The sequence below is a fragment of the Pristiophorus japonicus genome, chromosome 1 (genome assembly GCF_044704955.1).
Source record: "Pristiophorus japonicus isolate sPriJap1 chromosome 1, sPriJap1.hap1, whole genome shotgun sequence".
Classification (NCBI taxonomy): Eukaryota; Metazoa; Chordata; class Chondrichthyes; family Pristiophoridae; genus Pristiophorus; species Pristiophorus japonicus.
The window spans coordinates 476,528,714-476,555,298 of record NC_091977.1 but is presented as its reverse complement, the minus strand read 5'-3'; the positions used below and the strand labels follow the sequence as shown (position 1 = coordinate 476,555,298).

At 47.9% G+C, this 26,585-nt stretch overlaps 17 non-coding genes across 17 annotated transcripts; all 17 read right to left on the bottom strand.

Moving 5' to 3' along the window:
* Window positions 1-390: 390 nt before the first annotated feature.
* On the bottom strand, window positions 391-463 carry trnar-acg (transfer RNA arginine (anticodon ACG)). Its single transcript has one exon. It is a non-coding gene; the product is annotated as a tRNA-Arg (tRNA).
* Window positions 464-1,626: 1,163 nt separating this feature from the next.
* Window positions 1,627-1,699, bottom strand: trnar-acg (transfer RNA arginine (anticodon ACG)). Its single transcript has one exon. It is a non-coding gene; the product is annotated as a tRNA-Arg (tRNA).
* Window positions 1,700-2,862: 1,163 nt separating this feature from the next.
* On the bottom strand, window positions 2,863-2,935 carry trnar-acg (transfer RNA arginine (anticodon ACG)). The gene has a single exon. It is a non-coding gene; the product is annotated as a tRNA-Arg (tRNA).
* A 1,163-nt stretch (window positions 2,936-4,098) lies between these two features.
* On the bottom strand, window positions 4,099-4,171 carry trnar-acg (transfer RNA arginine (anticodon ACG)). The gene has a single exon. It is a non-coding gene; the product is annotated as a tRNA-Arg (tRNA).
* Window positions 4,172-5,334: 1,163 nt separating this feature from the next.
* trnar-acg (transfer RNA arginine (anticodon ACG)) lies at window positions 5,335-5,407 on the bottom strand. Its single transcript has one exon. It is a non-coding gene; the product is annotated as a tRNA-Arg (tRNA).
* A 1,163-nt stretch (window positions 5,408-6,570) lies between these two features.
* Window positions 6,571-6,643, bottom strand: trnar-acg (transfer RNA arginine (anticodon ACG)). Its single transcript has one exon. It is a non-coding gene; the product is annotated as a tRNA-Arg (tRNA).
* A 1,163-nt stretch (window positions 6,644-7,806) lies between these two features.
* trnar-acg (transfer RNA arginine (anticodon ACG)) lies at window positions 7,807-7,879 on the bottom strand. The gene has a single exon. It is a non-coding gene; the product is annotated as a tRNA-Arg (tRNA).
* Window positions 7,880-9,042: 1,163 nt separating this feature from the next.
* On the bottom strand, window positions 9,043-9,115 carry trnar-acg (transfer RNA arginine (anticodon ACG)). Its single transcript has one exon. It is a non-coding gene; the product is annotated as a tRNA-Arg (tRNA).
* A 1,163-nt stretch (window positions 9,116-10,278) lies between these two features.
* On the bottom strand, window positions 10,279-10,351 carry trnar-acg (transfer RNA arginine (anticodon ACG)). Its single transcript has one exon. It is a non-coding gene; the product is annotated as a tRNA-Arg (tRNA).
* Window positions 10,352-17,651: 7,300 nt separating this feature from the next.
* trnar-acg (transfer RNA arginine (anticodon ACG)) lies at window positions 17,652-17,724 on the bottom strand. Its single transcript has one exon. It is a non-coding gene; the product is annotated as a tRNA-Arg (tRNA).
* Window positions 17,725-18,887: 1,163 nt separating this feature from the next.
* trnar-acg (transfer RNA arginine (anticodon ACG)) lies at window positions 18,888-18,960 on the bottom strand. Its single transcript has one exon. It is a non-coding gene; the product is annotated as a tRNA-Arg (tRNA).
* Window positions 18,961-20,123: 1,163 nt separating this feature from the next.
* trnar-acg (transfer RNA arginine (anticodon ACG)) lies at window positions 20,124-20,196 on the bottom strand. The gene has a single exon. It is a non-coding gene; the product is annotated as a tRNA-Arg (tRNA).
* A 1,163-nt stretch (window positions 20,197-21,359) lies between these two features.
* trnar-acg (transfer RNA arginine (anticodon ACG)) lies at window positions 21,360-21,432 on the bottom strand. Its single transcript has one exon. It is a non-coding gene; the product is annotated as a tRNA-Arg (tRNA).
* A 1,163-nt stretch (window positions 21,433-22,595) lies between these two features.
* On the bottom strand, window positions 22,596-22,668 carry trnar-acg (transfer RNA arginine (anticodon ACG)). Its single transcript has one exon. It is a non-coding gene; the product is annotated as a tRNA-Arg (tRNA).
* Window positions 22,669-23,817: 1,149 nt separating this feature from the next.
* On the bottom strand, window positions 23,818-23,890 carry trnar-acg (transfer RNA arginine (anticodon ACG)). Its single transcript has one exon. It is a non-coding gene; the product is annotated as a tRNA-Arg (tRNA).
* A 1,163-nt stretch (window positions 23,891-25,053) lies between these two features.
* On the bottom strand, window positions 25,054-25,126 carry trnar-acg (transfer RNA arginine (anticodon ACG)). Its single transcript has one exon. It is a non-coding gene; the product is annotated as a tRNA-Arg (tRNA).
* A 1,163-nt stretch (window positions 25,127-26,289) lies between these two features.
* On the bottom strand, window positions 26,290-26,362 carry trnar-acg (transfer RNA arginine (anticodon ACG)). The gene has a single exon. It is a non-coding gene; the product is annotated as a tRNA-Arg (tRNA).
* Window positions 26,363-26,585: the final 223 nt, after the last annotated feature.

Here is a 26,585-nt window from a genome sequence, read left to right as displayed (position 1 = left end):
ATGTGTGAGGCAGTGGGATCAATGCCTGCATTCTCCACTGTTCTTTTGGCTCAGTTAATAGTTCAGACACAAGAGTTGTGTCAGGTGTGGGTGAGCCCATCTGCTTCTGAAGGTCACCGCAGGCTGAGGGACATCAAATCCTTTGGTGTGCTGTCGCAGCAAAACTTCTCGATTTTTGCATGCATGCAGCTGAAATGGAAAGAAGGAAAAACATCTTTACAAGTATCAATGCCTTTTCTAAGGATTGAACTCAGGACCTTCAGATTATGAGACTGACGTGCTGCCTACTGCACTAAGAAGGTACTTCCCAGTTTAAGAGCTGGACAGTTTGACCAAATATGTTCGCTTACGTGGCATCCAAAGCCATAATGCAAAGATTGCAAAAATACTCGAGCCAGGTAGGAGTCGAACCTACAATCTTCTGATCCGTAGTCAGACGCGTTATCCATTGCGCCACTGGCCCAGTCTGTGAAAAATAGCTGCGACATCAGCAGGTGCACAGGACGGGCAGATTCCAAGGCATGAGGCAGACAATCACCAAAGAGAGGCACCTCTGTCGCATCCCTTCGATTCACAGGTGGGAGAGCGGAGCAGTGCAGTAGAAAACAAAGCAAAGCAAAGTCGTGCTTAGGTAGTTGGTTGCACTCCGGCTTGAAGCAGTGAGCATTCTTTTGAAGTATGTATGTGTGTGGTAAGTGGCAATTCGTTGAAGGCAGAGCTCTTAATATGACGAGCAGTTTACAGCTGAACATGTTGCAGCTGAGGCACAGGACAGTGCCTTCGCCGTTTTGCTTGAACACTTGCATCTGTGTGTCAGCAGGGAGTGCCTTTGAGCAGCAATGCATGAAAAGAGGCAGCACTTTCTTTCAGGCAAAGCCTCAGGCAATAGAATCATCTGTCCATCAGTCAGACAGGCCTCTCGCTTGCTCCCTCACGCTCGTGGCGGCTGCGACGTTACGCTCAACTCGCTTCCCTTCCGCAGGCTCGAGCTCTTCTTGGCGTCTTTCACCATATCCGTGGCTTCCAGTCCTGCCCTTGCTCGCTTGCTATTGCTCAGTAACGTCGATTGGAGCAAAGCATGAAAAGTGTTCAGGGAGCAGGCCAACCTGAAGCAGGAGATTTCTGCTGGTCGTGGAAGCGAGCAGGCAAGTGATAAGGGGCGAGTCAGATGCAAACTGGGAGCTAATACCAGATGTGAATGGGGAATTTGCTCAAATGGGAGAGTGCTTACTTTGCACGTGTGAGGCAGTGGGATCAATGCCTGCATTCTCCACTGTTCTTTTGGCTCAGTTAATAGTTCAGACACAAGAGTTGTGTCAGGTGTGGGTGAGCCCATCTGCTTCTGAAGGTCACCGCAGGCTGAGGGACATCAAATCCTTTGGTGTGCTGTCGCAGCAAAACTTCTCGATTTTTGCATGCATGCAGCTGAAATGGAAAGAAGGAAAAACATCTTTACAAGTATCAATGCCTTTTCTAAGGATTGAACTCAGGACCTTCAGATTATGAGACTGACGTGCTGCCTACTGCACTAAGAAGGTACTTCCCAGTTTAAGAGCTGGACAGTTTGACCAAATATGTTCGCTTACGTGGCATCCAAAGCCATAATGCAAAGATTGCAAAAATACTCGAGCCAGGTAGGAGTCGAACCTACAATCTTCTGATCCGTAGTCAGACGCGTTATCCATTGCGCCACTGGCCCAGCCTGTGAAAAATAGCTGCGACATCAGCAGGTGCACAGGACGGGCAGATTACAAGGCATGAGGCAGACAATCACCAAAGAGAGGCACCTCTGTCGCATCCCTTCGATTCACAGGTGGGAGAGCGGAGCAGTGCAGTAGAAAACAAAGCAAAGCAAAGTCGTGCTTAGGTAGTTGGTTGCACTCCGGCTTGAAGCAGTGAGCATTCTTTTGAAGTATGTATGTGTGTGGTAAGTGGCAATTCGCTGAAGGCAGAGCTCTTAATATGACGAGCAGTTTACAGCTGAACATGTTGCAGCTGAGGCACAGGACAGTGCCTTCGCCGTTTTGCTTGAACACTTGCATCTGTGTGTCAGCAGGGAGTGCCTTTGAGCAGCAATGCATGAAAAGAGGCAGCACTTTCTTTCAGGCAAAGCCTCAGGCAATAGAATCATCTGTCCATCAGTCAGACAGGCCTCTCGCTTGCTCCCTCACGCTCGTGGCGGCTGCGACATTACGCTCAACTCGCTTCCCTTCCGCAGGCTCGAGCTCTTCTTGGCGTCTTTCACCATATCCGTGGCTTCCAGTCCTGCCCTTGCTCGCCTGCTATTGCTCAGTAACGTCGATTGGAGCAAAGCATGAAAAGTGTTCAGGGAGCAGGCCAACCTGAAGCAGGAGATTTCTGCTGGTCGTGGAAGCGAGCAGGCAAGTGATAAGGGGCGAGTCAGATGCAATCTGGGAGCTAATACCAGATGTGAATGGGGAATTTGCTCAAATGGGAGAGCGCTTACTTTGCATGTGTGAGGCAGTGGGATCAATGCCTGCATTCTCCACTGTTCTTTTGGCTCAGTTAATAGTTCAGACACAAGAGTTGTGTCAGGTGTGGGTGAGCCCATCTGCTTCTGAAGGTCACCGCAGGCTGAGGGACATCAAATCCTTTGGTGTGCTGTCGCAGCAAAACTTCTCGATTTTTGCATGCATGCAGCTGAAATGGAAAGAAGGAAAAACATCTTTACAAGTATCAATGCCTTTTCTAAGGATTGAACTCAGGACCTTCAGATTATGAGACTGACGTGCTGCCTACTGCACTAAGAAGGTACTGCCCAGTTTAAGAGCTGGACAGTTTGACCAAATATGTTCGCTTACGTGGCATCCAAAGCCATAATGCAAAGATTGCAAAAATACTCGAGCCAGGTAGGAGTCGAACCTACAATCTTCTGATCCGTAGTCAGACGCGTTATCCATTGCGCCACTGGCCCAGTCTGTGAAAAATAGCTGCGACATCAGCAGGTGCACAGGACGGGCAGATTACAAGGCATGAGGCAGACAATCACCAAAGAGAGGCACCTCTGTCGCATCCCTTCGATTCACAGGTGGGAGAGCGGAGCAGTGCAGTAGAAAACAAAGCAAAGCAAAGTCGTGCTTAGGTAGTTGGTTGCACTCCGGCTTGAAGCAGTGAGCATTCTTTTGAAGTATGTATGTGTGTGGTAAGTGGCAATTCGCTGAAGGCAGAGCTCTTAATATGACGAGCAGTTTACAGCTGAACATGTTGCAGCTGAGGCACAGGACAGTGCCTTCGCCGTTTTGCTTGAACACTTGCATCTGTGTGTCAGCAGGGAGTGCCTTTGAGCAGCAATGCATGAAAAGAGGCAGCACTTTCTTTCAGGCAAAGCCTCAGGCAATAGAATCATCTGTCCATCAGTCAGACAGGCCTCTCGCTTGCTCCCTCACGCTCTTGGCGGCTGCGACGTTACGCTCAACTCGCTTCCCTTCCGCAGGCTCGAGCTCTTCTTGGCGTCTTTCACCATATCCGTGGCTTCCAGTCCTGCCCTTGCTCGCTTGCTATTGCTCAGTAACGTCGATTGGAGCAAAGCATGAAAAGTGTTCAGGGAGCAGGCCAACCTGAAGCAGGAGATTTCTGCTGGTCGTGGAAGCGAGGAGGCAAGTGATAAGGGGCGAGTCAGATGCAAACTGGGAGCTAATACCAGATGTGAATGGGGAATTTGCTCAAATGGGAGAGCGCTTACTTTGCATGTGTGAGGCAGTGGGATCAATGCCTGCATTCTCCACTGTTCTTTTGGCTCAGTTAATAGTTCAGACACAAGAGTTGTGTCAGGTGTGGGTGAGCCCATCTGCTTCTGAAGGTCACCGCAGGCTGAGGGACATCAAATCCTTTGGTGTGCTGTCGCAGCAAAACTTCTCGATTTTTGCATGCATGCAGCTGAAATGGAAAGAAGGAAAAACATCTTTACAAGTATCAATGCCTTTTCTAAGGATTGAACTCAGGACCTTCAGATTATGAGACTGACGTGCTGCCTACTGCACTAAGAAGGTACTTCCCAGTTTAAGAGCTGGACAGTTTGACCAAATATGTTCGCTTACGTGGCATCCAAAGCCATAATGCAAAGATTGCAAAAATACTCGAGCCAGGTAGGAGTCGAACCTACAATCTTCTGATCCGTAGTCAGACGCGTTATCCATTGCGCCACTGGCCCAGCCTGTGAAAAATAGCTGCGACATCAGCAGGTGCACAGGACGGGCAGATTACAAGGCATGAGGCAGACAATCACCAAAGAGAGGCACCTCTGTCGCATCCCTTCGATTCACAGGTGGGAGAGCGGAGCAGTGCAGTAGAAAACAAAGCAAAGCAAAGTCGTGCTTAGGTAGTTGGTTGCACTCCGGCTTGAAGCAGTGAGCATTCTTTTGAAGTATGTATGTGTGTGGTAAGTGGCAATTCGCTGAAGGCAGAGCTCTTAATATGACGAGCAGTTTACAGCTGAACATGTTGCAGCTGAGGCACAGGACAGTGTCTTCGCCGTTTTGCTTGAACACTTGCATCTGTGTGTCAGCAGGGAGTGCCTTTGAGCAGCAATGCATGAAAAGAGGCAGCACTTTCTTTCAGGCAAAGCCTCAGGCAATAGAATCATCTGTCCATCAGTCAGACAGGCCTCTCGCTTGCTCCCTCACGCTCGTGGCGGCTGCGACGTTACGCTCAACTCGCTTCCCTTCCGCAGGCTCGAGCTCTTCTTGGCGTCTTTCACCATATCCGTGGCTTCCAGTCCTGCCCTTGCTCGCCTGCTATTGCTCAGTAACGTCGATTGGAGCAAAGCATGAAAAGTGTTCAGGGAGCAGGCCAACCTGAAGCAGGAGATTTCTGCTGGTCGTGGAAGCGAGCAGGCAAGTGATAAGGGGCGAGTCAGATGCAATCTGGGAGCTAATACCAGATGTGAATGGGGAATTTGCTCAAATGGGAGAGCGCTTACTTTGCATGTGTGAGGCAGTGGGATCAATGCCTGCATTCTCCACTGTTCTTTTGGCTCAGTTAATAGTTCAGACACAAGAGTTGTGTCAGGTGTGGGTGAGCCCATCTGCTTCTGAAGGTCACCGCAGGCTGAGGGACATCAAATCCTTTGGTGTGCTGTCGCAGCAAAACTTCTCGATTTTTGCATGCATGCAGCTGAAATGGAAAGAAGGAAAAACATCTTTACAAGTATCAATGCCTTTTCTAAGGATTGAACTCAGGACCTTCAGATTATGAGACTGACGTGCTGCCTACTGCACTAAGAAGGTACTTCCCAGTTTAAGAGCTGGACAGTTTGACCAAATATGTTCGCTTACGTGGCATCCAAAGCCATAATGCAAAGATTGCAAAAATACTCGAGCCAGGTAGGAGTCGAACCTACAATCTTCTGATCCGTAGTCAGACGCGTTATCCATTGCGCCACTGGCCCAGCCTGTGAAAAATAGCTGCGACATCAGCAGGTGCACAGGACGGGCAGATTACAAGGCATGAGGCAGACAATCACCAAAGAGAGGCACCTCTGTCGCATCCCTTCGATTCACAGGTGGGAGAGCGGAGCAGTGCAGTAGAAAACAAAGCAAAGCAAAGTCGTGCTTAGGTAGTTGGTTGCACTCCGGCTTGAAGCAGTGAGCATTCTTTTGAAGTATGTATGTGTGTGGTAAGTGGCAATTCGCTGAAGGCAGAGCTCTTAATATGACGAGCAGTTTACAGCTGAACATGTTGCAGCTGAGGCACAGGACAGTGTCTTCGCCGTTTTGCTTGAACACTTGCATCTGTGTGTCAGCAGGGAGTGCCTTTGAGCAGCAATGCATGAAAAGAGGCAGCACTTTCTTTCAGGCAAAGCCTCAGGCAATAGAATCATCTGTCCATCAGTCAGACAGGCCTCTCGCTTGCTCCCTCACGCTCTTGGCGGCTGCGACGTTACGCTCAACTCGCTTCCCTTCCGCAGGCTCGAGCTCTTCTTGGCGTCTTTCACCATATCCGTGGCTTCCAGTCCTGCCCTTGCTCGCTTGCTATTGCTCAGTAACGTCGATTGGAGCAAAGCATGAAAAGTGTTCAGGGAGCAGGCCAACCTGAAGCAGGAGATTTCTGCTGGTCGTGGAAGCGAGGAGGCAAGTGATAAGGGGCGAGTCAGATGCAAACTGGGAGCTAATACCAGATGTGAATGGGGAATTTGCTCAAATGGGAGAGCGCTTACTTTGCATGTGTGAGGCAGTGGGATCAATGCCTGCATTCTCCACTGTTCTTTTGGCTCAGTTAATAGTTCAGACACAAGAGTTGTGTCAGGTGTGGGTGAGCCCATCTGCTTCTGAAGGTCACCGCAGGCTGAGGGACATCAAATCCTTTGGTGTGCTGTCGCAGCAAAACTTCTCGATTTTTGCATGCATGCAGCTGAAATGGAAAGAAGGAAAAACATCTTTACAAGTATCAATGCCTTTTCTAAGGATTGAACTCAGGACCTTCAGATTATGAGACTGACGTGCTGCCTACTGCACTAAGAAGGTACTTCCCAGTTTAAGAGCTGGACAGTTTGACCAAATATGTTCGCTTACGTGGCATCCAAAGCCATAATGCAAAGATTGCAAAAATACTCGAGCCAGGTAGGAGTCGAACCTACAATCTTCTGATCCGTAGTCAGACGCGTTATCCATTGCGCCACTGGCCCAGCCTGTGAAAAATAGCTGCGACATCAGCAGGTGCACAGGACGGGCAGATTACAAGGCATGAGGCAGACAATCACCAAAGAGAGGCACCTCTGTCGCATCCCTTCGATTCACAGGTGGGAGAGCGGAGCAGTGCAGTAGAAAACAAAGCAAAGCAAAGTCGTGCTTAGGTAGTTGGTTGCACTCCGGCTTGAAGCAGTGAGCATTCTTTTGAAGTATGTATGTGTGTGGTAAGTGGCAATTCGCTGAAGGCAGAGCTCTTAATATGACGAGCAGTTTACAGCTGAACATGTTGCAGCTGAGGCACAGGACAGTGTCTTCGCCGTTTTGCTTGAACACTTGCATCTGTGTGTCAGCAGGGAGTGCCTTTGAGCAGCAATGCATGAAAAGAGGCAGCACTTTCTTTCAGGCAAAGCCTCAGGCAATAGAATCATCTGTCCATCAGTCAGACAGGCCTCTCGCTTGCTCCCTCACGCTCGTGGCGGCTGCGACGTTACGCTCAACTCGCTTCCCTTCCGCAGGCTCGAGCTCTTCTTGGCGTCTTTCACCATATCCGTGGCTTCCAGTCCTGCCCTTGCTCGCCTGCTATTGCTCAGTAACGTCGATTGGAGCAAAGCATGAAAAGTGTTCAGGGAGCAGGCCAACCTGAAGCAGGAGATTTCTGCTGGTCGTGGAAGCGAGCAGGCAAGTGATAAGGGGCGAGTCAGATGCAATCTGGGAGCTAATACCAGATGTGAATGGGGAATTTGCTCAAATGGGAGAGCGCTTACTTTGCATGTGTGAGGCAGTGGGATCAATGCCTGCATTCTCCACTGTTCTTTTGGCTCAGTTAATAGTTCAGACACAAGAGTTGTGTCAGGTGTGGGTGAGCCCATCTGCTTCTGAAGGTCACCGCAGGCTGAGGGACATCAAATCCTTTGGTGTGCTGTCGCAGCAAAACTTCTCGATTTTTGCATGCATGCAGCTGAAATGGAAAGAAGGAAAAACATCTTTACAAGTATCAATGCCTTTTCTAAGGATTGAACTCAGGACCTTCAGATTATGAGACTGACGTGCTGCCTACTGCACTAAGAAGGTACTGCCCAGTTTAAGAGCTGGACAGTTTGACCAAATATGTTCGCTTACGTGGCATCCAAAGCCATAATGCAAAGATTGCAAAAATACTCGAGCCAGGTAGGAGTCGAACCTACAATCTTCTGATCCGTAGTCAGACGCGTTATCCATTGCGCCACTGGCCCAGTCTGTGAAAAATAGCTGCGACATCAGCAGGTGCACAGGACGGGCAGATTACAAGGCATGAGGCAGACAATCACCAAAGAGAGGCACCTCTGTCGCATCCCTTCGATTCACAGGTGGGAGAGCGGAGCAGTGCAGTAGAAAACAAAGCAAAGCAAAGTCGTGCTTAGGTAGTTGGTTGCACTCCGGCTTGAAGCAGTGAGCATTCTTTTGAAGTATGTATGTGTGTGGTAAGTGGCAATTCGCTGAAGGCAGAGCTCTTAATATGACGAGCAGTTTACAGCTGAACATGTTGCAGCTGAGGCACAGGACAGTGCCTTCGCCGTTTTGCTTGAACACTTGCATCTGTGTGTCAGCAGGGAGTGCCTTTGAGCAGCAATGCATGAAAAGAGGCAGCACTTTCTTTCAGGCAAAGCCTCAGGCAATAGAATCATCTGTCCATCAGTCAGACAGGCCTCTCGCTTGCTCCCTCACGCTCTTGGCGGCTGCGACGTTACGCTCAACTCGCTTCCCTTCCGCAGGCTCGAGCTCTTCTTGGCGTCTTTCACCATATCCGTGGCTTCCAGTCCTGCCCTTGCTCGCTTGCTATTGCTCAGTAACGTCGATTGGAGCAAAGCATGAAAAGTGTTCAGGGAGCAGGCCAACCTGAAGCAGGAGATTTCTGCTGGTCGTGGAAGCGAGGAGGCAAGTGATAAGGGGCGAGTCAGATGCAAACTGGGAGCTAATACCAGATGTGAATGGGGAATTTGCTCAAATGGGAGAGCGCTTACTTTGCATGTGTGAGGCAGTGGGATCAATGCCTGCATTCTCCACTGTTCTTTTGGCTCAGTTAATAGTTCAGACACAAGAGTTGTGTCAGGTGTGGGTGAGCCCATCTGCTTCTGAAGGTCACCGCAGGCTGAGGGACATCAAATCCTTTGGTGTGCTGTCGCAGCAAAACTTCTCGATTTTTGCATGCATGCAGCTGAAATGGAAAGAAGGAAAAACATCTTTACAAGTATCAATGCCTTTTCTAAGGATTGAACTCAGGACCTTCAGATTATGAGACTGACGTGCTGCCTACTGCACTAAGAAGGTACTTCCCAGTTTAAGAGCTGGACAGTTTGACCAAATATGTTCGCTTACGTGGCATCCAAAGCCATAATGCAAAGATTGCAAAAATACTCGAGCCAGGTAGGAGTCGAACCTACAATCTTCTGATCCGTAGTCAGACGCGTTATCCATTGCGCCACTGGCCCAGCCTGTGAAAAATAGCTGCGACATCAGCAGGTGCACAGGACGGGCAGATTACAAGGCATGAGGCAGACAATCACCAAAGAGAGGCACCTCTGTCGCATCCCTTCGATTCACAGGTGGGAGAGCGGAGCAGTGCAGTAGAAAACAAAGCAAAGCAAAGTCGTGCTTAGGTAGTTGGTTGCACTCCGGCTTGAAGCAGTGAGCATTCTTTTGAAGTATGTATGTGTGTGGTAAGTGGCAATTCGCTGAAGGCAGAGCTCTTAATATGACGAGCAGTTTACAGCTGAACATGTTGCAGCTGAGGCACAGGACAGTGTCTTCGCCGTTTTGCTTGAACACTTGCATCTGTGTGTCAGCAGGGAGTGCCTTTGAGCAGCAATGCATGAAAAGAGGCAGCACTTTCTTTCAGGCAAAGCCTCAGGCAATAGAATCATCTGTCCATCAGTCAGACAGGCCTCTCGCTTGCTCCCTCACGCTCGTGGCGGCTGCGACGTTACGCTCAACTCGCTTCCCTTCCGCAGGCTCGAGCTCTTCTTGGCGTCTTTCACCATATCCGTGGCTTCCAGTCCTGCCCTTGCTCGCCTGCTATTGCTCAGTAACGTCGATTGGAGCAAAGCATGAAAAGTGTTCAGGGAGCAGGCCAACCTGAAGCAGGAGATTTCTGCTGGTCGTGGAAGCGAGCAGGCAAGTGATAAGGGGCGAGTCAGATGCAATCTGGGAGCTAATACCAGATGTGAATGGGGAATTTGCTCAAATGGGAGAGCGCTTACTTTGCATGTGTGAGGCAGTGGGATCAATGCCTGCATTCTCCACTGTTCTTTTGGCTCAGTTAATAGTTCAGACACAAGAGTTGTGTCAGGTGTGGGTGAGCCCATCTGCTTCTGAAGGTCACCGCAGGCTGAGGGACATCAAATCCTTTGGTGTGCTGTCGCAGCAAAACTTCTCGATTTTTGCATGCATGCAGCTGAAATGGAAAGAAGGAAAAACATCTTTACAAGTATCAATGCCTTTTCTAAGGATTGAACTCAGGACCTTCAGATTATGAGACTGACGTGCTGCCTACTGCACTAAGAAGGTACTTCCCAGTTTAAGAGCTGGACAGTTTGACCAAATATGTTCGCTTACGTGGCATCCAAAGCCATAATGCAAAGATTGCAAAAATACTCGAGCCAGGTAGGAGTCGAACCTACAATCTTCTGATCCGTAGTCAGACGCGTTATCCATTGCGCCACTGGCCCAGCCTGTGAAAAATAGCTGCGACATCAGCAGGTGCACAGGACGGGCAGATTACAAGGCATGAGGCAGACAATCACCAAAGAGAGGCACCTCTGTCGCATCCCTTCGATTCACAGGTGGGAGAGCGGAGCAGTGCAGTAGAAAACAAAGCAAAGCAAAGTCGTGCTTAGGTAGTTGGTTGCACTCCGGCTTGAAGCAGTGAGCATTCTTTTGAAGTATGTATGTGTGTGGTAAGTGGCAATTCGCTGAAGGCAGAGCTCTTAATATGACGAGCAGTTTACAGCTGAACATGTTGCAGCTGAGGCACAGGACAGTGTCTTCGCCGTTTTGCTTGAACACTTGCATCTGTGTGTCAGCAGGGAGTGCCTTTGAGCAGCAATGCATGAAAAGAGGCAGCACTTTCTTTCAGGCAAAGCCTCAGGCAATAGAATCATCTGTCCATCAGTCAGACAGGCCTCTCGCTTGCTCCCTCACGCTCGTGGCGGCTGCGACGTTACGCTCAACTCGCTTCCCTTCCGCAGGCTCGAGCTCTTCTTGGCGTCTTTCACCATATCCGTGGCTTCCAGTCCTGCCCTTGCTCGCCTGCTATTGCTCAGTAACGTCGATTGGAGCAAAGCATGAAAAGTGTTCAGGGAGCAGGCCAACCTGAAGCAGGAGATTTCTGCTGGTCGTGGAAGCGAGCAGGCAAGTGATAAGGGGCGAGTCAGATGCAATCTGGGAGCTAATACCAGATGTGAATGGGGAATTTGCTCAAATGGGAGTGTTAGCGTTAGTGTTTTCTTAGAAGAATCACTCAACACTCAGGGTCGGTTCCAATGCTGAAGCAGCTTTTATTACGCTCAGCGGGAAGGAAAAACTCAGGACCGTATCCAGGTTTCTCTTCACAGAACAAAGAGTTACATGTACCTTTATATGTTTCACAACAGTTACAAAACAGTTTACTGCAGCTACACAGCTCATCACGGCTGGACACAAGCCAATCACAACGATTATAGATTACATATAGGTTATTTTAACCCAATAGAATTCCCCTTATGTCTCAGGAACCATGTGTTCGTCTTTTGTCAGCTTGGGCTGATTGATATAGGTTCTCTCACTAGTTCTTTCTTCTTGGAGAAATAATTGGTATATAGCCTTGTTTACAGCAAATGGTTTCCCTCTTATCTTTCTTCCTGAAATAATTGGTTTCATGGCCTTGTTCACAGGAGATGGTTTCCTTCTTATCTCTGTCTTCCCAGGCATTCCTACAGTGGGCCTCACAGGGTTATTGCTCGGTCAGTGAACGTTCAACAGTTCACAGCTTGACTACCTGGTTTCCCATCATGCCTGGGCAGCCATTTTATGTGTGTGTCCATTTAAGCTTATGTGAGTTTTAAATATCCAGCAGGTGCCTAATGCCTAAGTCTATATATATTTCTACTCTCTACAACAATTCCCCCCTTTCGGTAAAGGGACTAGTCCTAGTCCCCTTTTAACCGACCGTACTGCCTTTATCTGATATTTGTGCACTGCCCGGTACTCCTTGCCTCAACGTGCTGGCCAGTCACGCGGTTTCAGGAGTCCCGGTTGCTTAGATCAAATTAACAAAGGCTAGCTCCTCCCGTCCCCTTATCAAACAGGCTTGTTTAATATCCAGGGAACGGTGATTGGTCCGTTTCCGCCGTTTGTGGCGCCTGCATACCTGGCAGGCCATCACGCCCCATGTTATTGAATTCGAATCCATGGGTGGATGTTCACATTTATTCCCCAGTCCCAGACCTTTCTCCACCAACTCTGACTTTGTAAGTCTACCTCGGTATCTTCTTTGATTTTAGTTTGTAGCTGGTGATAGAGTTTTACAGATTGACCCACTCTGAGCCTCAACTCCCGTAATACTTCGGTTAGATGTGGGATAGGGACCTGCTCTGGCTCGTCATAATCCTGCAAATGATCATGGAGCTGATCAGTTACTTCAATAACTTTGGACTTCCGGCGCCTAACCTGGGTGATATGCGATTGCCCGATCGCGACAGGTCGTAGTGGTGTAAAGCAAAAGTTTGGCTGCGGTATAGGGCACTGCAGGTCATTATACTGGTATGAACGCTCAGTAGTAGAGACGCAGTATCTTCCCCTCCCTCCGTAGCCTGCCCTCGCGAAGTGCATGTGTGCGGGCACTATTTCTAGTACACACCCGTTGGTTCGGTTAAACCCGCACTCGTCTAGTTCCCCTTGGCCCACCGGGTGAGGGCATACTGTGATTTCCCCCCTTTGCTTGCAATCTGCTAGGGAAATCCCAGTAAGTATGTTGTTTCGACGAACGGCAGAGGTGGTGGTTAGGTAGTAGCGTATGGAGACATTTTCCCGTATTACTCCGATATTCTCTAGTTGGTATAAGGGGAACGGCCCTGAGTCCGGCGTTGCTATGGGGATCAACAGGACTATCCCTATCCCGGTAGTCCTACCCATCTGGCAATCTGGAATTGCGGGGTATACTCGGGTCAGTCCCTTCAGAGTACAATTATCCAGCGTCCCCCTTTGGTTCGCCAACTGAGCCAAATGTGAACTGTCTATCCAATCGGGTACTTCCCCGCGTTGGATCTGGTCGAGGTTGTGGCGGATATGTCCCACCATCCACAGACCATAAGCATGACAGAGTTGCCCCTGTCTTTGCTTTATTGTATCTTCTTGTTCTCTATCAATGAGGTGATTGATGGTTTTAGCGTGAGCTTCCAGGACTGAGATGCCATCCAACTGGATTTCGGCACCCTCCTTTCCTAGGTTGGCCTGGTCTTCCTGGTTTTGCTCCACCCTCTCCAATAACCCCTTCATCACCCCTTTTAAGCTGTTCTACCCTCTCATTTAGCCCTTGTATGTCTATCGAGTTCACTACGGAGGTTCCTGTATTGAAAACGGTAGCAACATCATTTACTATTTCCCTCTTCACCCTGGGTGCTAACCCCTGTCCCCGGAACTTACTGGCACCCATGGCATCGGCAGCCTGCTGCATTACAACTTTACTTAATACATTGTACATCTTCCTTGACTGTTCGGTACAATATTCCGGCATCTGGATGCCTGAAATATTGATCAGAACAGGCACAATTTCATGTTTAACATTATCATACAATAATTCCCCTTCGTTGTACATTGCAATCCCATTTTCTGGTCCCTTAGTAGTTATGGGACAAGGCAGTTCTTCGGGCAATGTAGTGATTCTTATGGGGCGCGGTGTCGGAGGGGGTGAGAAACATACATACAATTATATTGCAGCCGCCCCCGCCTCCTCGTAATACCCACACAGCCCCATTCCCTTCTTGCGGATGACTGATTGCTGGGATTGTCCCGGAGGCGCGCAAATTATGCCGAAAGTACATTCATCAGGCCCTTTGACATCCCTCCGTTTAATGCATCTGCTCCTTATACCCGTGGAGCACTGTACACATACTCTTATTCTTATTAGGATTCTTATTAAAATAAGTCCTGTCCTTGCTCCAGTCCTTGGCTGCTGGGATGCACATTCCGTCCGTTAAATTAAACAAGACTCCATAGTTCATATAGTTGTTTATTTCCAGCGTGCTCTGCTGTCCGTCGGTGTTGCCCAGGGTACGTGCCTGTCGCAGGGCTATCCATATTACGAGTAGCGCCGTTCGTATTCCCATTCCGGTAAGTATTATCTGTAATTTTAAACAGACGGCCTGGTCGTCACCAGGGGTTAAGTTTTTTTGCTCTACGAGTGTCCCTGTCACCCTGCAAAATCAGAAGCACAAGGTTATAATCGAACCATTTCGAGCTGAATCTGTAGGGCGTGCGCCTGTGTCTTTACCCACTTAAATATTACCCAAACTCCTATTATGACCAAGGCCAAAGCTATTCCTCCAAACATCGCTGTCTGCTTTACCGTTAGGTTGGATTTGTGGACTACACCTACCCACCGTGGGGTACATTGGCTCTATTGCCAGAGGTGATGGTGCTATGGCTGCGCACTGCACTATCCGTCTAGTCCCGTTATCTCTTCCAGCCTGTTTATCTTAGCTTTTAACTCTTCAATTTGTTTTATTGAATATCTATTTCTTTATTGTATCAGGCAAGTATTATTACATAAGCTAGTTCTGTTTTTATTTTTGTTTCCTCTGTTAGGTGAGTCTTTTTTTTTTTCCCTATTAAGAAATCCAAATTAATAATGTTCAGTATAAAACGGCTGTCAATGGAAAGGGTTAACTCCTTTCCAGGTTTGTAAGAAGACCTGATGTCATTACGTGACTTCACGTAATCATCTGAAAAAAAAAGTCTTTGTGCCTTCAAAACTGGCTTCGAAATTAGGAATCCGTTAAACAGCATAAATCATTAGAGTAAACTCCAATGTTTTCTTAACTTCTAATTCAAGTACTTGCCAAAGAATTTTTTTTTTTAAATTGTTTTAAAACAAGACCACACATACAATAGCAATTTTGTTTACTGAAATTCAATTCTGTTTTTTTTTATTTCTCTCTTTCTCCTCGTTATCTTCAAAACCCTCCTGCTTGTTTAGACTGTTCGGGACATTTTGGAAATCTTTTCAAACTGCATTGAAACTTTTTCATAATTGAAAATTCGAATCCATGTAGAGTGTTTTTTACTTATTCCAATTTTTTTTTTTCTAATTAAACCAATATCTTTTTCACAGCAAACATCAACTAGTATTTAGTAAGTTATGTCTTTTTCCATTTAGTCTGTTACATCTTTTTTTTTCTTTCTTCAAATTAGGTCTTGTATTTTACACGGAGGGTTCGTAACTCCATAAAGTTGTTAATTTGTTTACTTTCAAAGTGGCGTCTTTATCTTTTTCTTTTTTCTCCATAACTGGAATGAAGTCCATCTTTGAGAGTTTGAGTGCTTTTTCGTTATCTCAAAATGCTCCAGTTTCAAAGTCGTTACTGAAGCTTGCTGTTTTTTTTTTAACATTTTCCAAAAGTTCCTTTTACACCTTCGCAGATAGCTCGCCACTTGCCCAGGAGTTTGACCTGATCAGATTTAATTTAATCTTTCTCTTTTTTTTTTAAATCCACCTCAGTATTTCCTGTGCCTTCTCTGAATATCTCAAAATCCCAATTCAAACGTTGTAATTTCAATCTTTATTTAAAACTTTTTTTTTTAGAAGCTCTTTTTTTTTAAAGCATTCTTTATCTCATTCCGAGACTAAATTTATGTCTTTCAACCCAATCAATCATTGCATGTTTTCTTTCGGCAAGTAAGTGAGCATGTCAAATAAATATTTTGCTCAACAAACCTATTCTTTATTTGTTTATTTTCCTAGCTCCGTAACTTATCATCCGAATAAATCCACACCTGCGTTTCTAACTTAAATGTCTTAAAACTTCCCACATACAGGACAACATTACAAAGGGTTTAAAAAAAAAGACTTTCACTCTGTTTCTAAAATAAACAGACACTTGCATTCCTCTTCCAACCAGGCTTTCGGAACATGAAAACATAAAACAAAAATTCATTCTGCAGTCAAAAATCACACAGACACTTCTCACTCAACGATCAGACATTTACAACAGTCTCTCTTCTTGTTTTGGCCGGCTCTATTTTTGGATCCATGACCTTTCAGGGAATTTTTTCAATTAGCTTCTTTTGTTTTTCCGCCAGGTGGCGGGTAAGCGACCCTTCTGGTCCCCACTCGAGTTTACTTGTTTTCATGGCCATTCCTGGGTAGGACTGGTATCGTTAGGAATCTACTCTCAGCGGTCCGCTTTCTTTCTAGCGCGACTTGTAGTAAACTGTCTCTTGGCTACTGTCAGGTCACAAGTTCTGCTGTTACACAAACTTATACAATTCTTAAAAACGCGTTTAAGCAATTCCCGCAGTGCTCTACATATCCTTAACGACTACCTACCACCGCTCAGCCTGTTGGTCCGACCCTGTTCACAGGTTTGGATTCCGTTAGCCGCTGTACACCGCTTGGTTCTACCCCGGGGTATTTCAAATTTCACTACTGGGTCCGGAAGATGTCTCTCGGTATCACGATCCCACGGTCTAAGTGTGTTCCCTACGCCTACTTGGTTCCTGGCCGTCACGTGGGACAAAAGTCCTCTTAATTCAGGCTCAGGCTAGGCGTTTGAGATATTAGACCGTCTCCTCATGTCGATCAACCAGCTTCCACCTTCCGCACCCTTTATACTTAAAAATTGTTTTTTATACTCACCCGGGTTTTTTTCCAAGGGCGTCCAGCGACTCCGGGAAATCCCGTCGACTACGCCATTGTTAGCGTTAGTGTTTTCTTAGAAGAATCACTCAACACTCAGGGTCGGTTCCAATGCTGAAGCAGCTTTTATTACGCTCAGCGGGAAGGAAAAACTCAGGACCGTATCCAGGTTTCTCTTCACAGAACAAAGAGTTACATGTACCTTTATATGTTTCACAACAGTTACAAAACAGTTTACTGCAGCTACACAGCTCATCACGGCTGGACACAAGCCAATCACAACGATTATAGATTACATATAGGTTATTTTAACCCAATAGAATTCCCCTTATGTCTCAGGAACCATGTGTTCGTCTTTTGTCAGCTTGGGCTGATTGATATAGGTTCTCTCACTAGTTCTTTCTTCTTGGAGAAATAATTGGTATATAGCCTTGTTTACAGCAAATGGTTTCCCTCTTATCTTTCTTCCTGAAATAATTGGTTTCATGGCCTTGTTCACAGGAGATGGTTTCCTTCTTATCTCTGTCTTCCCAGGCATTCCTACAGTGGGCCTCACAGGGTTATTGATCGGTCAGTGAACGTTCAACAGTTCACAGCTTGACTACCTGGTTTCCCATCATGCCTGGGCAGCCATTTTATGTGTGTGTCCATTTAAGCTTATGTGAGTTTTAAATATCCAGCAGGTGCCTAATGCCTAAGTCTATATATATTTCTACTCTCTACAACAGGGAGAGCGCTTACTTTGCATGTGTGAGGCAGTGGGATCAATGCCTGCATTCTCCACTGTTCTTTTGGCTCAGTTAATAGTTCAGACACAAGAGTTGTGTCAGGTGTGGGTGAGCCCATCTGCTTCTGAAGGTCACCGCAGGCTGAGGGACATCAAATCCTTTGGTGTGCTGTCGCAGCAAAACTTCTCGATTTTTGCATGCATGCAGCTGAAATGGAAAGAAGGAAAAACATCTTTACAAGTATCAATGCCTTTTCTAAGGATTGAACTCAGGACCTTCAGATTATGAGACTGACGTGCTGCCTACTGCACTAAGAAGGTACTGCCCAGTTTAAGAGCTGGACAGTTTGACCAAATATGTTCGCTTACGTGGCATCCAAAGCCATAATGCAAAGATTGCAAAAATACTCGAGCCAGGTAGGAGTCGAACCTACAATCTTCTGATCCGTAGTCAGACGCGTTATCCATTGCGCCACTGGCCCAGCCTGTGAAAAATAGCTGCGACATCAGCAGGTGCACAGGACGGGCAGATTACAAGGCATGAGGCAGACAATCACCAAAGAGAGGCACCTCTGTCGCATCCCTTCGATTCACAGGTGGGAGAGCGGAGCAGTGCAGTAGAAAACAAAGCAAAGCAAAGTCGTGCTTAGGTAGTTGGTTGCACTCCGGCTTGAAGCAGTGAGCATTCTTTTGAAGTATGTATGTGTGTGGTAAGTGGCAATTCGCTGAAGGCAGAGCTCTTAATATGACGAGCAGTTTACAGCTGAACATGTTGCAGCTGAGGCATAGGACAGTGTCTTCGCCGTTTTGCTTGAACACTTGCATCTGTGTGTCAGCAGGGAGTGCCTTTGAGCAGCAATGCATGAAAAGAGGCAGCACTTTCTTTCAGGCAAAGCCTCAGGCAATAGAATCATCTGTCCATCAGTCAGACAGGCCTCTCGCTTGCTCCCTCACGCTCGTGGCGGCTGCGACGTTACGCTCAACTCGCTTCCCTTCCGCAGGCTCGAGCTCTTCTTGGCGTCTTTCACCATATCCGTGGCTTCCAGTCCTGCCCTTGCTCGCCTGCTATTGCTCAGTAACGTCGATTGGAGCAAAGCATGAAAAGTGTTCAGGGAGCAGGCCAACCTGAAGCAGGAGATTTCTGCTGGTCGTGGAAGCGAGCAGGCAAGTGATAAGGGGCGAGTCAGATGCAATCTGGGAGCTAATACCAGATGTGAATGGGGAATTTGCTCAAATGGGAGAGCGCTTACTTTGCATGTGTGAGGCAGTGGGATCAATGCCTGCATTCTCCACTGTTCTTTTGGCTCAGTTAATAGTTCAGACACAAGAGTTGTGTCAGGTGTGGGTGAGCCCATCTGCTTCTGAAGGTCACCGCAGGCTGAGGGACATCAAATCCTTTGGTGTGCTGTCGCAGCAAAACTTCTCGATTTTTGCATGCATGCAGCTGAAATGGAAAGAAGGAAAAACATCTTTACAAGTATCAATGCCTTTTCTAAGGATTGAACTCAGGACCTTCAGATTATGAGACTGACGTGCTGCCTACTGCACTAAGAAGGTACTTCCCAGTTTAAGAGCTGGACAGTTTGACCAAATATGTTCGCTTACGTGGCATCCAAAGCCATAATGCAAAGATTGCAAAAATACTCGAGCCAGGTAGGAGTCAAACCTACAATCTTCTGATCCGTAGTCAGATGCGTTATCCATTGCGCCACTGGCCCAGTCTGTGAAAAATAGCTGCGACATCAGCAGGTGCACAGGACGGGCAGATTCCAAGGCATGAGGCAGACAATCACCAAAGAGAGGCACCTCTGTCGCATCCCTTCGATTCACAGGTGGGAGAGCGGAGCAGTGCAGTCGAAAACAAAGCAAAGCAAAGTCGTGCTTAGGTAGTTGGTTGCACTCCGGCTTGAAGCAGTGAGCATTCTTTTGAAGTATGTATGTGTGTGGTAAGTGGCAATTCGTTGAAGGCAGAGCTCTTAATATGACGAGCAGTTTACAGCTGAACATGTTGCAGCTGAGGCACAGGACAGTGCCTTCGCCGTTTTGCTTGAACACTTGCATCTGTGTGTCAGCAGGGAGTGCCTTTGAGCAGCAATGCATGAAAAGAGGCAGCACTTTCTTTCAGGCAAAGCCTCAGGCAATAGAATCATCTGTCCATCAGTCAGACAGGCCTCTCGCTTGCTCCCTCACGCTCGTGGCGGCTGCGACGTTACGCTCAACTCGCTTCCCTTCCGCAGGCTCGAGCTCTTCTTGGCGTCTTTCACCATATCCGTGGCTTCCAGTCCTGCCCTTGCTCGCTTGCTATTGCTCAGTAACGTCGATTGGAGCAAAGCATGAAAAGTGTTCAGGGAGCAGGCCAACCTGAAGCAGGAGATTTCTGCTGGTCGTGGAAGCGAGCAGGCAAGTGATAAGGGGCGAGTCAGATGCAAACTGGGAGCTAATACCAGATGTGAATGGGGAATTTGCTCAAATGGGAGAGCGCTTACTTTGCATGTGTGAGGCAGTGGGATCAATGCCTGCATTCTCCACTGTTCTTTTGGCTCAGTTAATAGTTCAGACACAAGAGTTGTGTCAGGTGTGGGTGAGCCCATCTGCTTCTGAAGGTCACCGCAGGCTGAGGGACATCAAATCCTTTGGTGTGCTGTCGCAGCAAAACTTCTCGATTTTTGCATGCATGCAGCTGAAATGGAAAGAAGGAAAAACATCTTTACAAGTATCAATGCCTTTTCTAAGGATTGAACTCAGGACCTTCAGATTATGAGACTGACGTGCTGCCTACTGCACTAAGAAGGTACTTCCCAGTTTAAGAGCTGGACAGTTTGACCAAATATGTTCGCTTACGTGGCATCCAAAGCCATAATGCAAAGATTGCAAAAATACTCGAGCCAGGTAGGAGTCGAACCTACAATCTTCTGATCCGTAGTCAGACGCGTTATCCATTGCGCCACTGGCCCAGCCTGTGAAAAATAGCTGCGACATCAGCAGGTGCACAGGACGGGCAGATTACAAGGCATGAGGCAGACAATCACCAAAGAGAGGCACCTCTGTCGCATCCCTTCGATTCACAGGTGGGAGAGCGGAGCAGTGCAGTAGAAAACAAAGCAAAGCAAAGTCGTGCTTAGGTAGTTGGTTGCACTCCGGCTTGAAGCAGTGAGCATTCTTTTGAAGTATGTATGTGTGTGGTAAGTGGCAATTCGCTGAAGGCAGAGCTCTTAATATGACGAGCAGTTTACAGCTGAACATGTTGCAGCTGAGGCACAGGACAGTGTCTTCGCCGTTTTGCTTGAACACTTGCATCTGTGTGTCAGCAGGGAGTGCCTTTGAGCAGCAATGCATGAAAAGAGGCAGCACTTTCTTTCAGGCAAAGCCTCAGGCAATAGAATCATCTGTCCATCAGTCAGACAGGCCTCTCGCTTGCTCCCTCACGCTCGTGGCGGCTGCGACGTTACGCTCAACTCGCTTCCCTTCCGCAGGCTCGAGCTCTTCTTGGCGTCTTTCACCATATCCGTGGCTTCCAGTCCTGCCCTTGCTCGCCTGCTATTGCTCAGTAACGTCGATTGGAGCAAAGCATGAAAAGTGTTCAGGGAGCAGGCCAACCTGAAGCAGGAGATTTCTGCTGGTCGTGGAAGCGAGCAGGCAAGTGATAAGGGGCGAGTCAGATGCAAACTGGGAGCGAATACCAGATGTGAATGGGGAATTTGCTCAAATGGGAGAGTGCTTACTTTGCACGTGTGAGGCAGTGGGATCAATGCCTGCATTCTCCACTGTTCTTTTGGCTCAGTTAATAGTTCAGACACAAGAGTTGTGTCAGGTGTGGGTGAGCCCATCTGCTTCTGAAGGTCACCGCAGGCTGAGGGACATCAAATCCTTTGGTGTGCTGTCGCAGCAAAACTTCTCGATTTTTGCATGCATGCAGCTGAAATGGAAAGAAGGAAAAACATCTTTACAAGTATCAATGCCTTTTCTAAGGATTGAACTCAGGACCTTCAGATTATGAGACTGACGTGCTGCCTACTGCACTAAGAAGGTACTTCCGAGTTTAAGAGCTGGACAGTTTGACCAAATATGTTCGCTTACGTGGCATCCAAAGCCATAATGCAAAGATTGCAAAAATACTCGAGCCAGGTAGGAGTCGAACCTACAATCTTCTGATCCGTAGTCAGACGCGTTATCCATTGCGCCACTGGCCCAGTCTGTGAAAAATAGCTGCGACATCAGCAGGTGCACAGGACGGGCAGATTACAAGGCATGAGGCAGACAATCACCAAAGAGAGGCACCTCTGTCGCATCCCTTCGATTCACAGGTGGGAGAGCGGAGCAGTGCAGTAGAAAACAAAGCAAAGCAAAGTCGTGCTTAGGTAGTTGGTTGCACTCCGGCTTGAAGCAGTGAGCATTCTTTTGAAGTATGTATGTGTGTGGTAAGTGGCAATTCGTTGAAGGCAGAGCTCTTAATATGACGAGCAGTTTACAGCTGAACATGTTGCAGCTGAGGCACAGGACAGTGCCTTCGCCGTTTTGCTTGAACACTTGCATCTGTGTGTCAGCAGGGAGTGCCTTTGAGCAGCAATGCATGAAAAGAGGCAGCACTTTCTTTCAGGCAAAGCCTCAGGCAATAGAATCATCTGTCCATCAGTCAGACAGGCCTCTCGCTTGCTCCCTCACGCTCGTGGCGGCTGCGACGTTACGCTCAACTCGCTTCCCTTCCGCAGGCTCGAGCTCTTCTTGGCGTCTTTCACCATATCCGTGGCTTCCAGTCCTGCCCTTGCTCGCTTGCTATTGCTCAGTAACGTCGATTGGAGCAAAGCATGAAAAGTGTTCAGGGAGCAGGCCAACCTGAAGCAGGAGATTTCTGCTGGTCGTGGAAGCGAGCAGGCAAGTGATAAGGGGCGAGTCAGATGCAAACTGGGAGCTAATACCAGATGTGAATGGGGAATTTGCTCAAATGGGAGAGTGCTTACTTTGCACGTGTGAGGCAGTGGGATCAATGCCTGCATTCTCCACTGTTCTTTTGGCTCAGTTAATAGTTCAGACACAAGAGTTGTGTCAGGTGTGGGTGAGCCCATCTGCTTCTGAAGGTCACCGCAGGCTGAGGGACATCAAATCCTTTGGTGTGCTGTCGCAGCAAAACTTCTCGATTTTTGCATGCATGCAGCTGAAATGGAAAGAAGGAAAAACATCTTTACAAGTATCAATGCCTTTTCTAAGGATTGAACTCAGGACCTTCAGATTATGAGACTGACGTGCTGCCTACTGCACTAAGAAGGTACTTCCCAGTTTAAGAGCTGGACAGTTTGACCAAATATGTTCGCTTACGTGGCATCCAAAGCCATAATGCAAAGATTGCAAAAATACTCGAGCCAGGTAGGAGTCAAACCTACAATCTTCTGATCCGTAGTCAGATGCGTTATCCATTGCGCCACTGGCCCAGTCTGTGAAAAATAGCTGCGACATCAGCAGGTGCACAGGACGGGCAGATTCCAAGGCATGAGGCAGACAATCACCAAAGAGAGGCACCTCTGTCGCATCCCTTCGATTCACAGGTGGGAGAGCGGAGCAGTGCAGTCGAAAACAAAGCAAAGCAAAGTCGTGCTTAGGTAGTTGGTTGCACTCCGGCTTGAAGCAGTGAGCATTCTTTTGAAGTATGTATGTGTGTGGTAAGTGGCAATTCGTTGAAGGCAGAGCTCTTAATATGACGAGCAGTTTACAGCTGAACATGTTGCAGCTGAGGCACAGGACAGTGCCTTCGCCGTTTTGCTTGAACACTTGCATCTGTGTGTCAGCAGGGAGTGCCTTTGAGCAGCAATGCATGAAAAGAGGCAGCACTTTCTTTCAGGCAAAGCCTCAGGCAATAGAATCATCTGTCCATCAGTCAGACAGGCCTCTCGCTTGCTCCCTCACGCTCGTGGCGGCTCAACTCGCTTCCCTTCCGCAGGCTCGAGCTCTTCTTGGCGTCTTTCACCATATCCGTGGCTTCCAGTCCTGCCCTTGCTCGCTTGCTATTGCTCAGTAACGTCGATTGGAGCAAAGCATGAAAAGTGTTCAGGGAGCAGGCCAACCTGAAGCAGGAGATTTCTGCTGGTCGTGGAAGCGAGGAGGCAAGTGATAAGGGCTAGTCAGATGCAAACTGGGAGCTAATACCAGATGTGAATGGGGAATTTGCTCAAATGGGAGAGCGCTTACTTTGCATGTGTGAGGCAGTGGGATCAATGCCTGCATTCTCCACTGTTCTTTTGGCTCAGTTAATAGTTCAGACACAAGAGTTGTGTCAGGTGTGGGTGAGCCCATCTGCTTCTGAAGGTCACCGCAGGCTGAGGGACATCAAATCCTTTGGTGTGCTGTCGCAGCAAAACTTCTCGATTTTTGCATGCATGCAGCTGAAATGGAAAGAAGGAAAAACATCTTTACAAGTATCAATGCCTTTTCTAAGGATTGAACTCAGGACCTTCAGATTATGAGACTGACGTGCTGCCTACTGCACTAAGAAGGTACTTCCCAGTTTAAGAGCTGGACAGTTTGACCAAATATGTTCGCTTACGTGGCATCCAAAGCCATAATGCAAAGATTGCAAAAATACTCGAGCCAGGTAGGAGTCGAACCTACAATCTTCTGATCCGTAGTCAGATGCGTTATCCATTGCGCCACTGGCCCAGTCTGTGAAAAATAGCTGCGACATCAGCAGGTGCACAGGACGGGCAGATTCCAAGGCATGAGGCAGACAATCACCAAAGAGAGGCACCTCTGTCGCATCCCTTCGATTCACAGGTGGGAGAGCGGAGCAGTGCAGTCGAAAACAAAGCAAAGCAAAGTCGTGCTTAAGTAGTTGGTTGCACTCCGGCTTGAAGCAGTGAGCATTCTTTTGAAGTATGTATGTGTGTGGTAAGTGGCAATTCGTTGAAGGCAGAGCTCTTAATATGACGAGCAGTTTACAGCTGAACATGTTGCAGCTGAGGCACAGGACAGTGCCTTCGCCGTTTTGCTTGAACACTTGCATCTGTGTGTCAGCAGGGAGTGCCTTTGAGCAGCAATGCATGAAAAGAGGCAGCACTTTCTTTCAGGCAAAGCCTCAGGCAATAGAATCATCTGTCCATCAGTCAGACAGGCCTCTCGCTTGCTCCCTCACGCTCATGGCGGCTGCGACGTTACGCTCAACTCGCTTCCCTTCCGCAGGCTCAAGCTCTTCTTGGCGTCTTTCACCATATCCGTGGCTTCCAGTCCTGCCCTTGCTCGCTTGCTATTGCTCAGTAACGTCGATTGGAGCAAAGCATGAAAAGTGTTCAGGGAGCAGGCCAACCTGAAGCAGGAGATTTCTGCTGGTCGTGGAAGCGAGCAGGCAAGTGATAAGGGGCGAGTCAGATGCAAACTGGGAGCTAATACCAGATGTGAATGGGGAATTTGCTCAAATGGGAGAGTGCTTACTTTGCACGTGTGAGGCAGTGGGATCAATGCCTGCATTCTCCACTGTTCTTTTGGCTCAGTTAATAGTTCAGACACAAGAGTTGTGTCAGGTGTGGGTGAGCCCATCTGCTTCTGAAGGTCACCGCAGGCTGAGGGACATCAAATCCTTTGGTGTGCTGTCGCAGCAAAACTTCTCGATTTTTGCATGCATGCAGCTGAAATGGAAAGAAGGAAAAACATCTTTACAAGTATCAATGCTTTTTCTAAGGATTGAACTCAGGACCTTCAGATTATGAGACTGACGTGCTGCCTACTGCACTAAGAAGGTACTTCCCAGTTTAAGAGCTGGACAGTTTGACCAAATATGTTCGCTTACGTGGCATCCAAAGCCATAATGCAAAGATTGCAAAAATACTCGAGCCAGGTAGGAGTCGAACCTACAATCTTCTGATCCGTAGTCAGACGCGTTATCCATTGCGCCACTGGCCCAGTCTGTGAAAAATAGCTGCGACATCAGCAGGTGCACAGGACGGGCAGATTACAAGGCATGAGGCAGACAATCACCAAAGAGAGGCACCTCTGTCGCATCCCTTCGATTCACAGGTGGGAGAGCGGAGCAGTGCAGTAGAAAACAAAGCAAAGCAAAGTCGTGCTTAGGTAGTTGGTTGCACTCCGGCTTGAAGCAGTGAGCATTCTTTTGAAGTATGTATGTGTGTGGTAAGTGGCAATTCGTTGAAGGCAGAGCTCTTAATATGACGAGCAGTTTACAGCTGAACATGTTGCAGCTGAGGCACAGGACAGTGCCTTCGCCGTTTTGCTTGAACACTTGCATCTGTGTGTCAGCAGGGAGTGCCTTTGAGCAGCAATGCATGAAAAGAGGCAGCACTTTCTTTCAAGCAAAGCCTCAGGCAATAGAATCATCTGTCCATCAGTCAGACAGGCCTCTCGCTTGCTCCCTCATGCTCGTGGCGGCTGCAACGTTACGCTCAACTCACTTCCCTTCCGCAGGCTCGAGCTCTTCTTGGCGTCTTTCACCATATCCGTGGCTTCCAGTCCTGCCCTTGCTCGCTTGCTATTGCTCAGTAACGTCGATTGGAGCAAAGCATGAAAAGTGTTCAGGGAGCAGGCCAACCTGAAGCAGGAGATTTCTGCTGGTCGTGGAAGCGAGCAGGCAAGTGATAAGGGGCGAGTCAGATGCAAACTGGGAGCTAATACCAGATGTGAATGGGGAATTTGCTCAAATGGGAGAGTGCTTACTTTGCACGTGTGAGGCAGTGGGATCAATGCCTGCATTCTCCACTGTTCTTTTGGCTCAGTTAATAGTTCAGACACAAGAGTTGTGTCAGGTGTGGGTGAGCCCATCTGCTTCTGAAGGTCACCGCAGGCTGAGGGACATCAAATCCTTTGGTGTGCTGTCGCAGCAAAACTTCTCGATTTTTGCATGCATGCAGCTGAAATGGAAAGAAGGAAAAACATCTTTACAAGTATCAATGCCTTTTCTAAGGATTGAACTCAGGACCTTCAGATTATGATACTGACGTGCTGCCTACTGCACTAAGAAGGTACTTCCCAGTTTAAGAGCTGGACAGTTTGACCAAATATGTTCGCTTACGTGGCATCCAAAGCCATAATGCAAAGATTGCAAAAATACTCGAGCCAGGTAGGAGTCGAACCTACAATCTTCTGATCCGTAGTCAGACGCGTTATCCATTGCGCCACTGGCCCAGTCTGTGAAAAATAGCTGCGACATCAGCAGGTGCACAGGACGGGCAGATTACAAGGCATGAGGCAGACAATCACCAAAGAGAGGCACCTCTGTCGCATCCCTTCGATTCACAGGTGGGAGAGCGGAGCAGTGCAGTAGAAAACAAAGCAAAGCAAAGTCGTGCTTAGGTAGTTGGTTGCACTCCGGCTTGAAGCAGTGAGCATTCTTTTGAAGTATGTATGT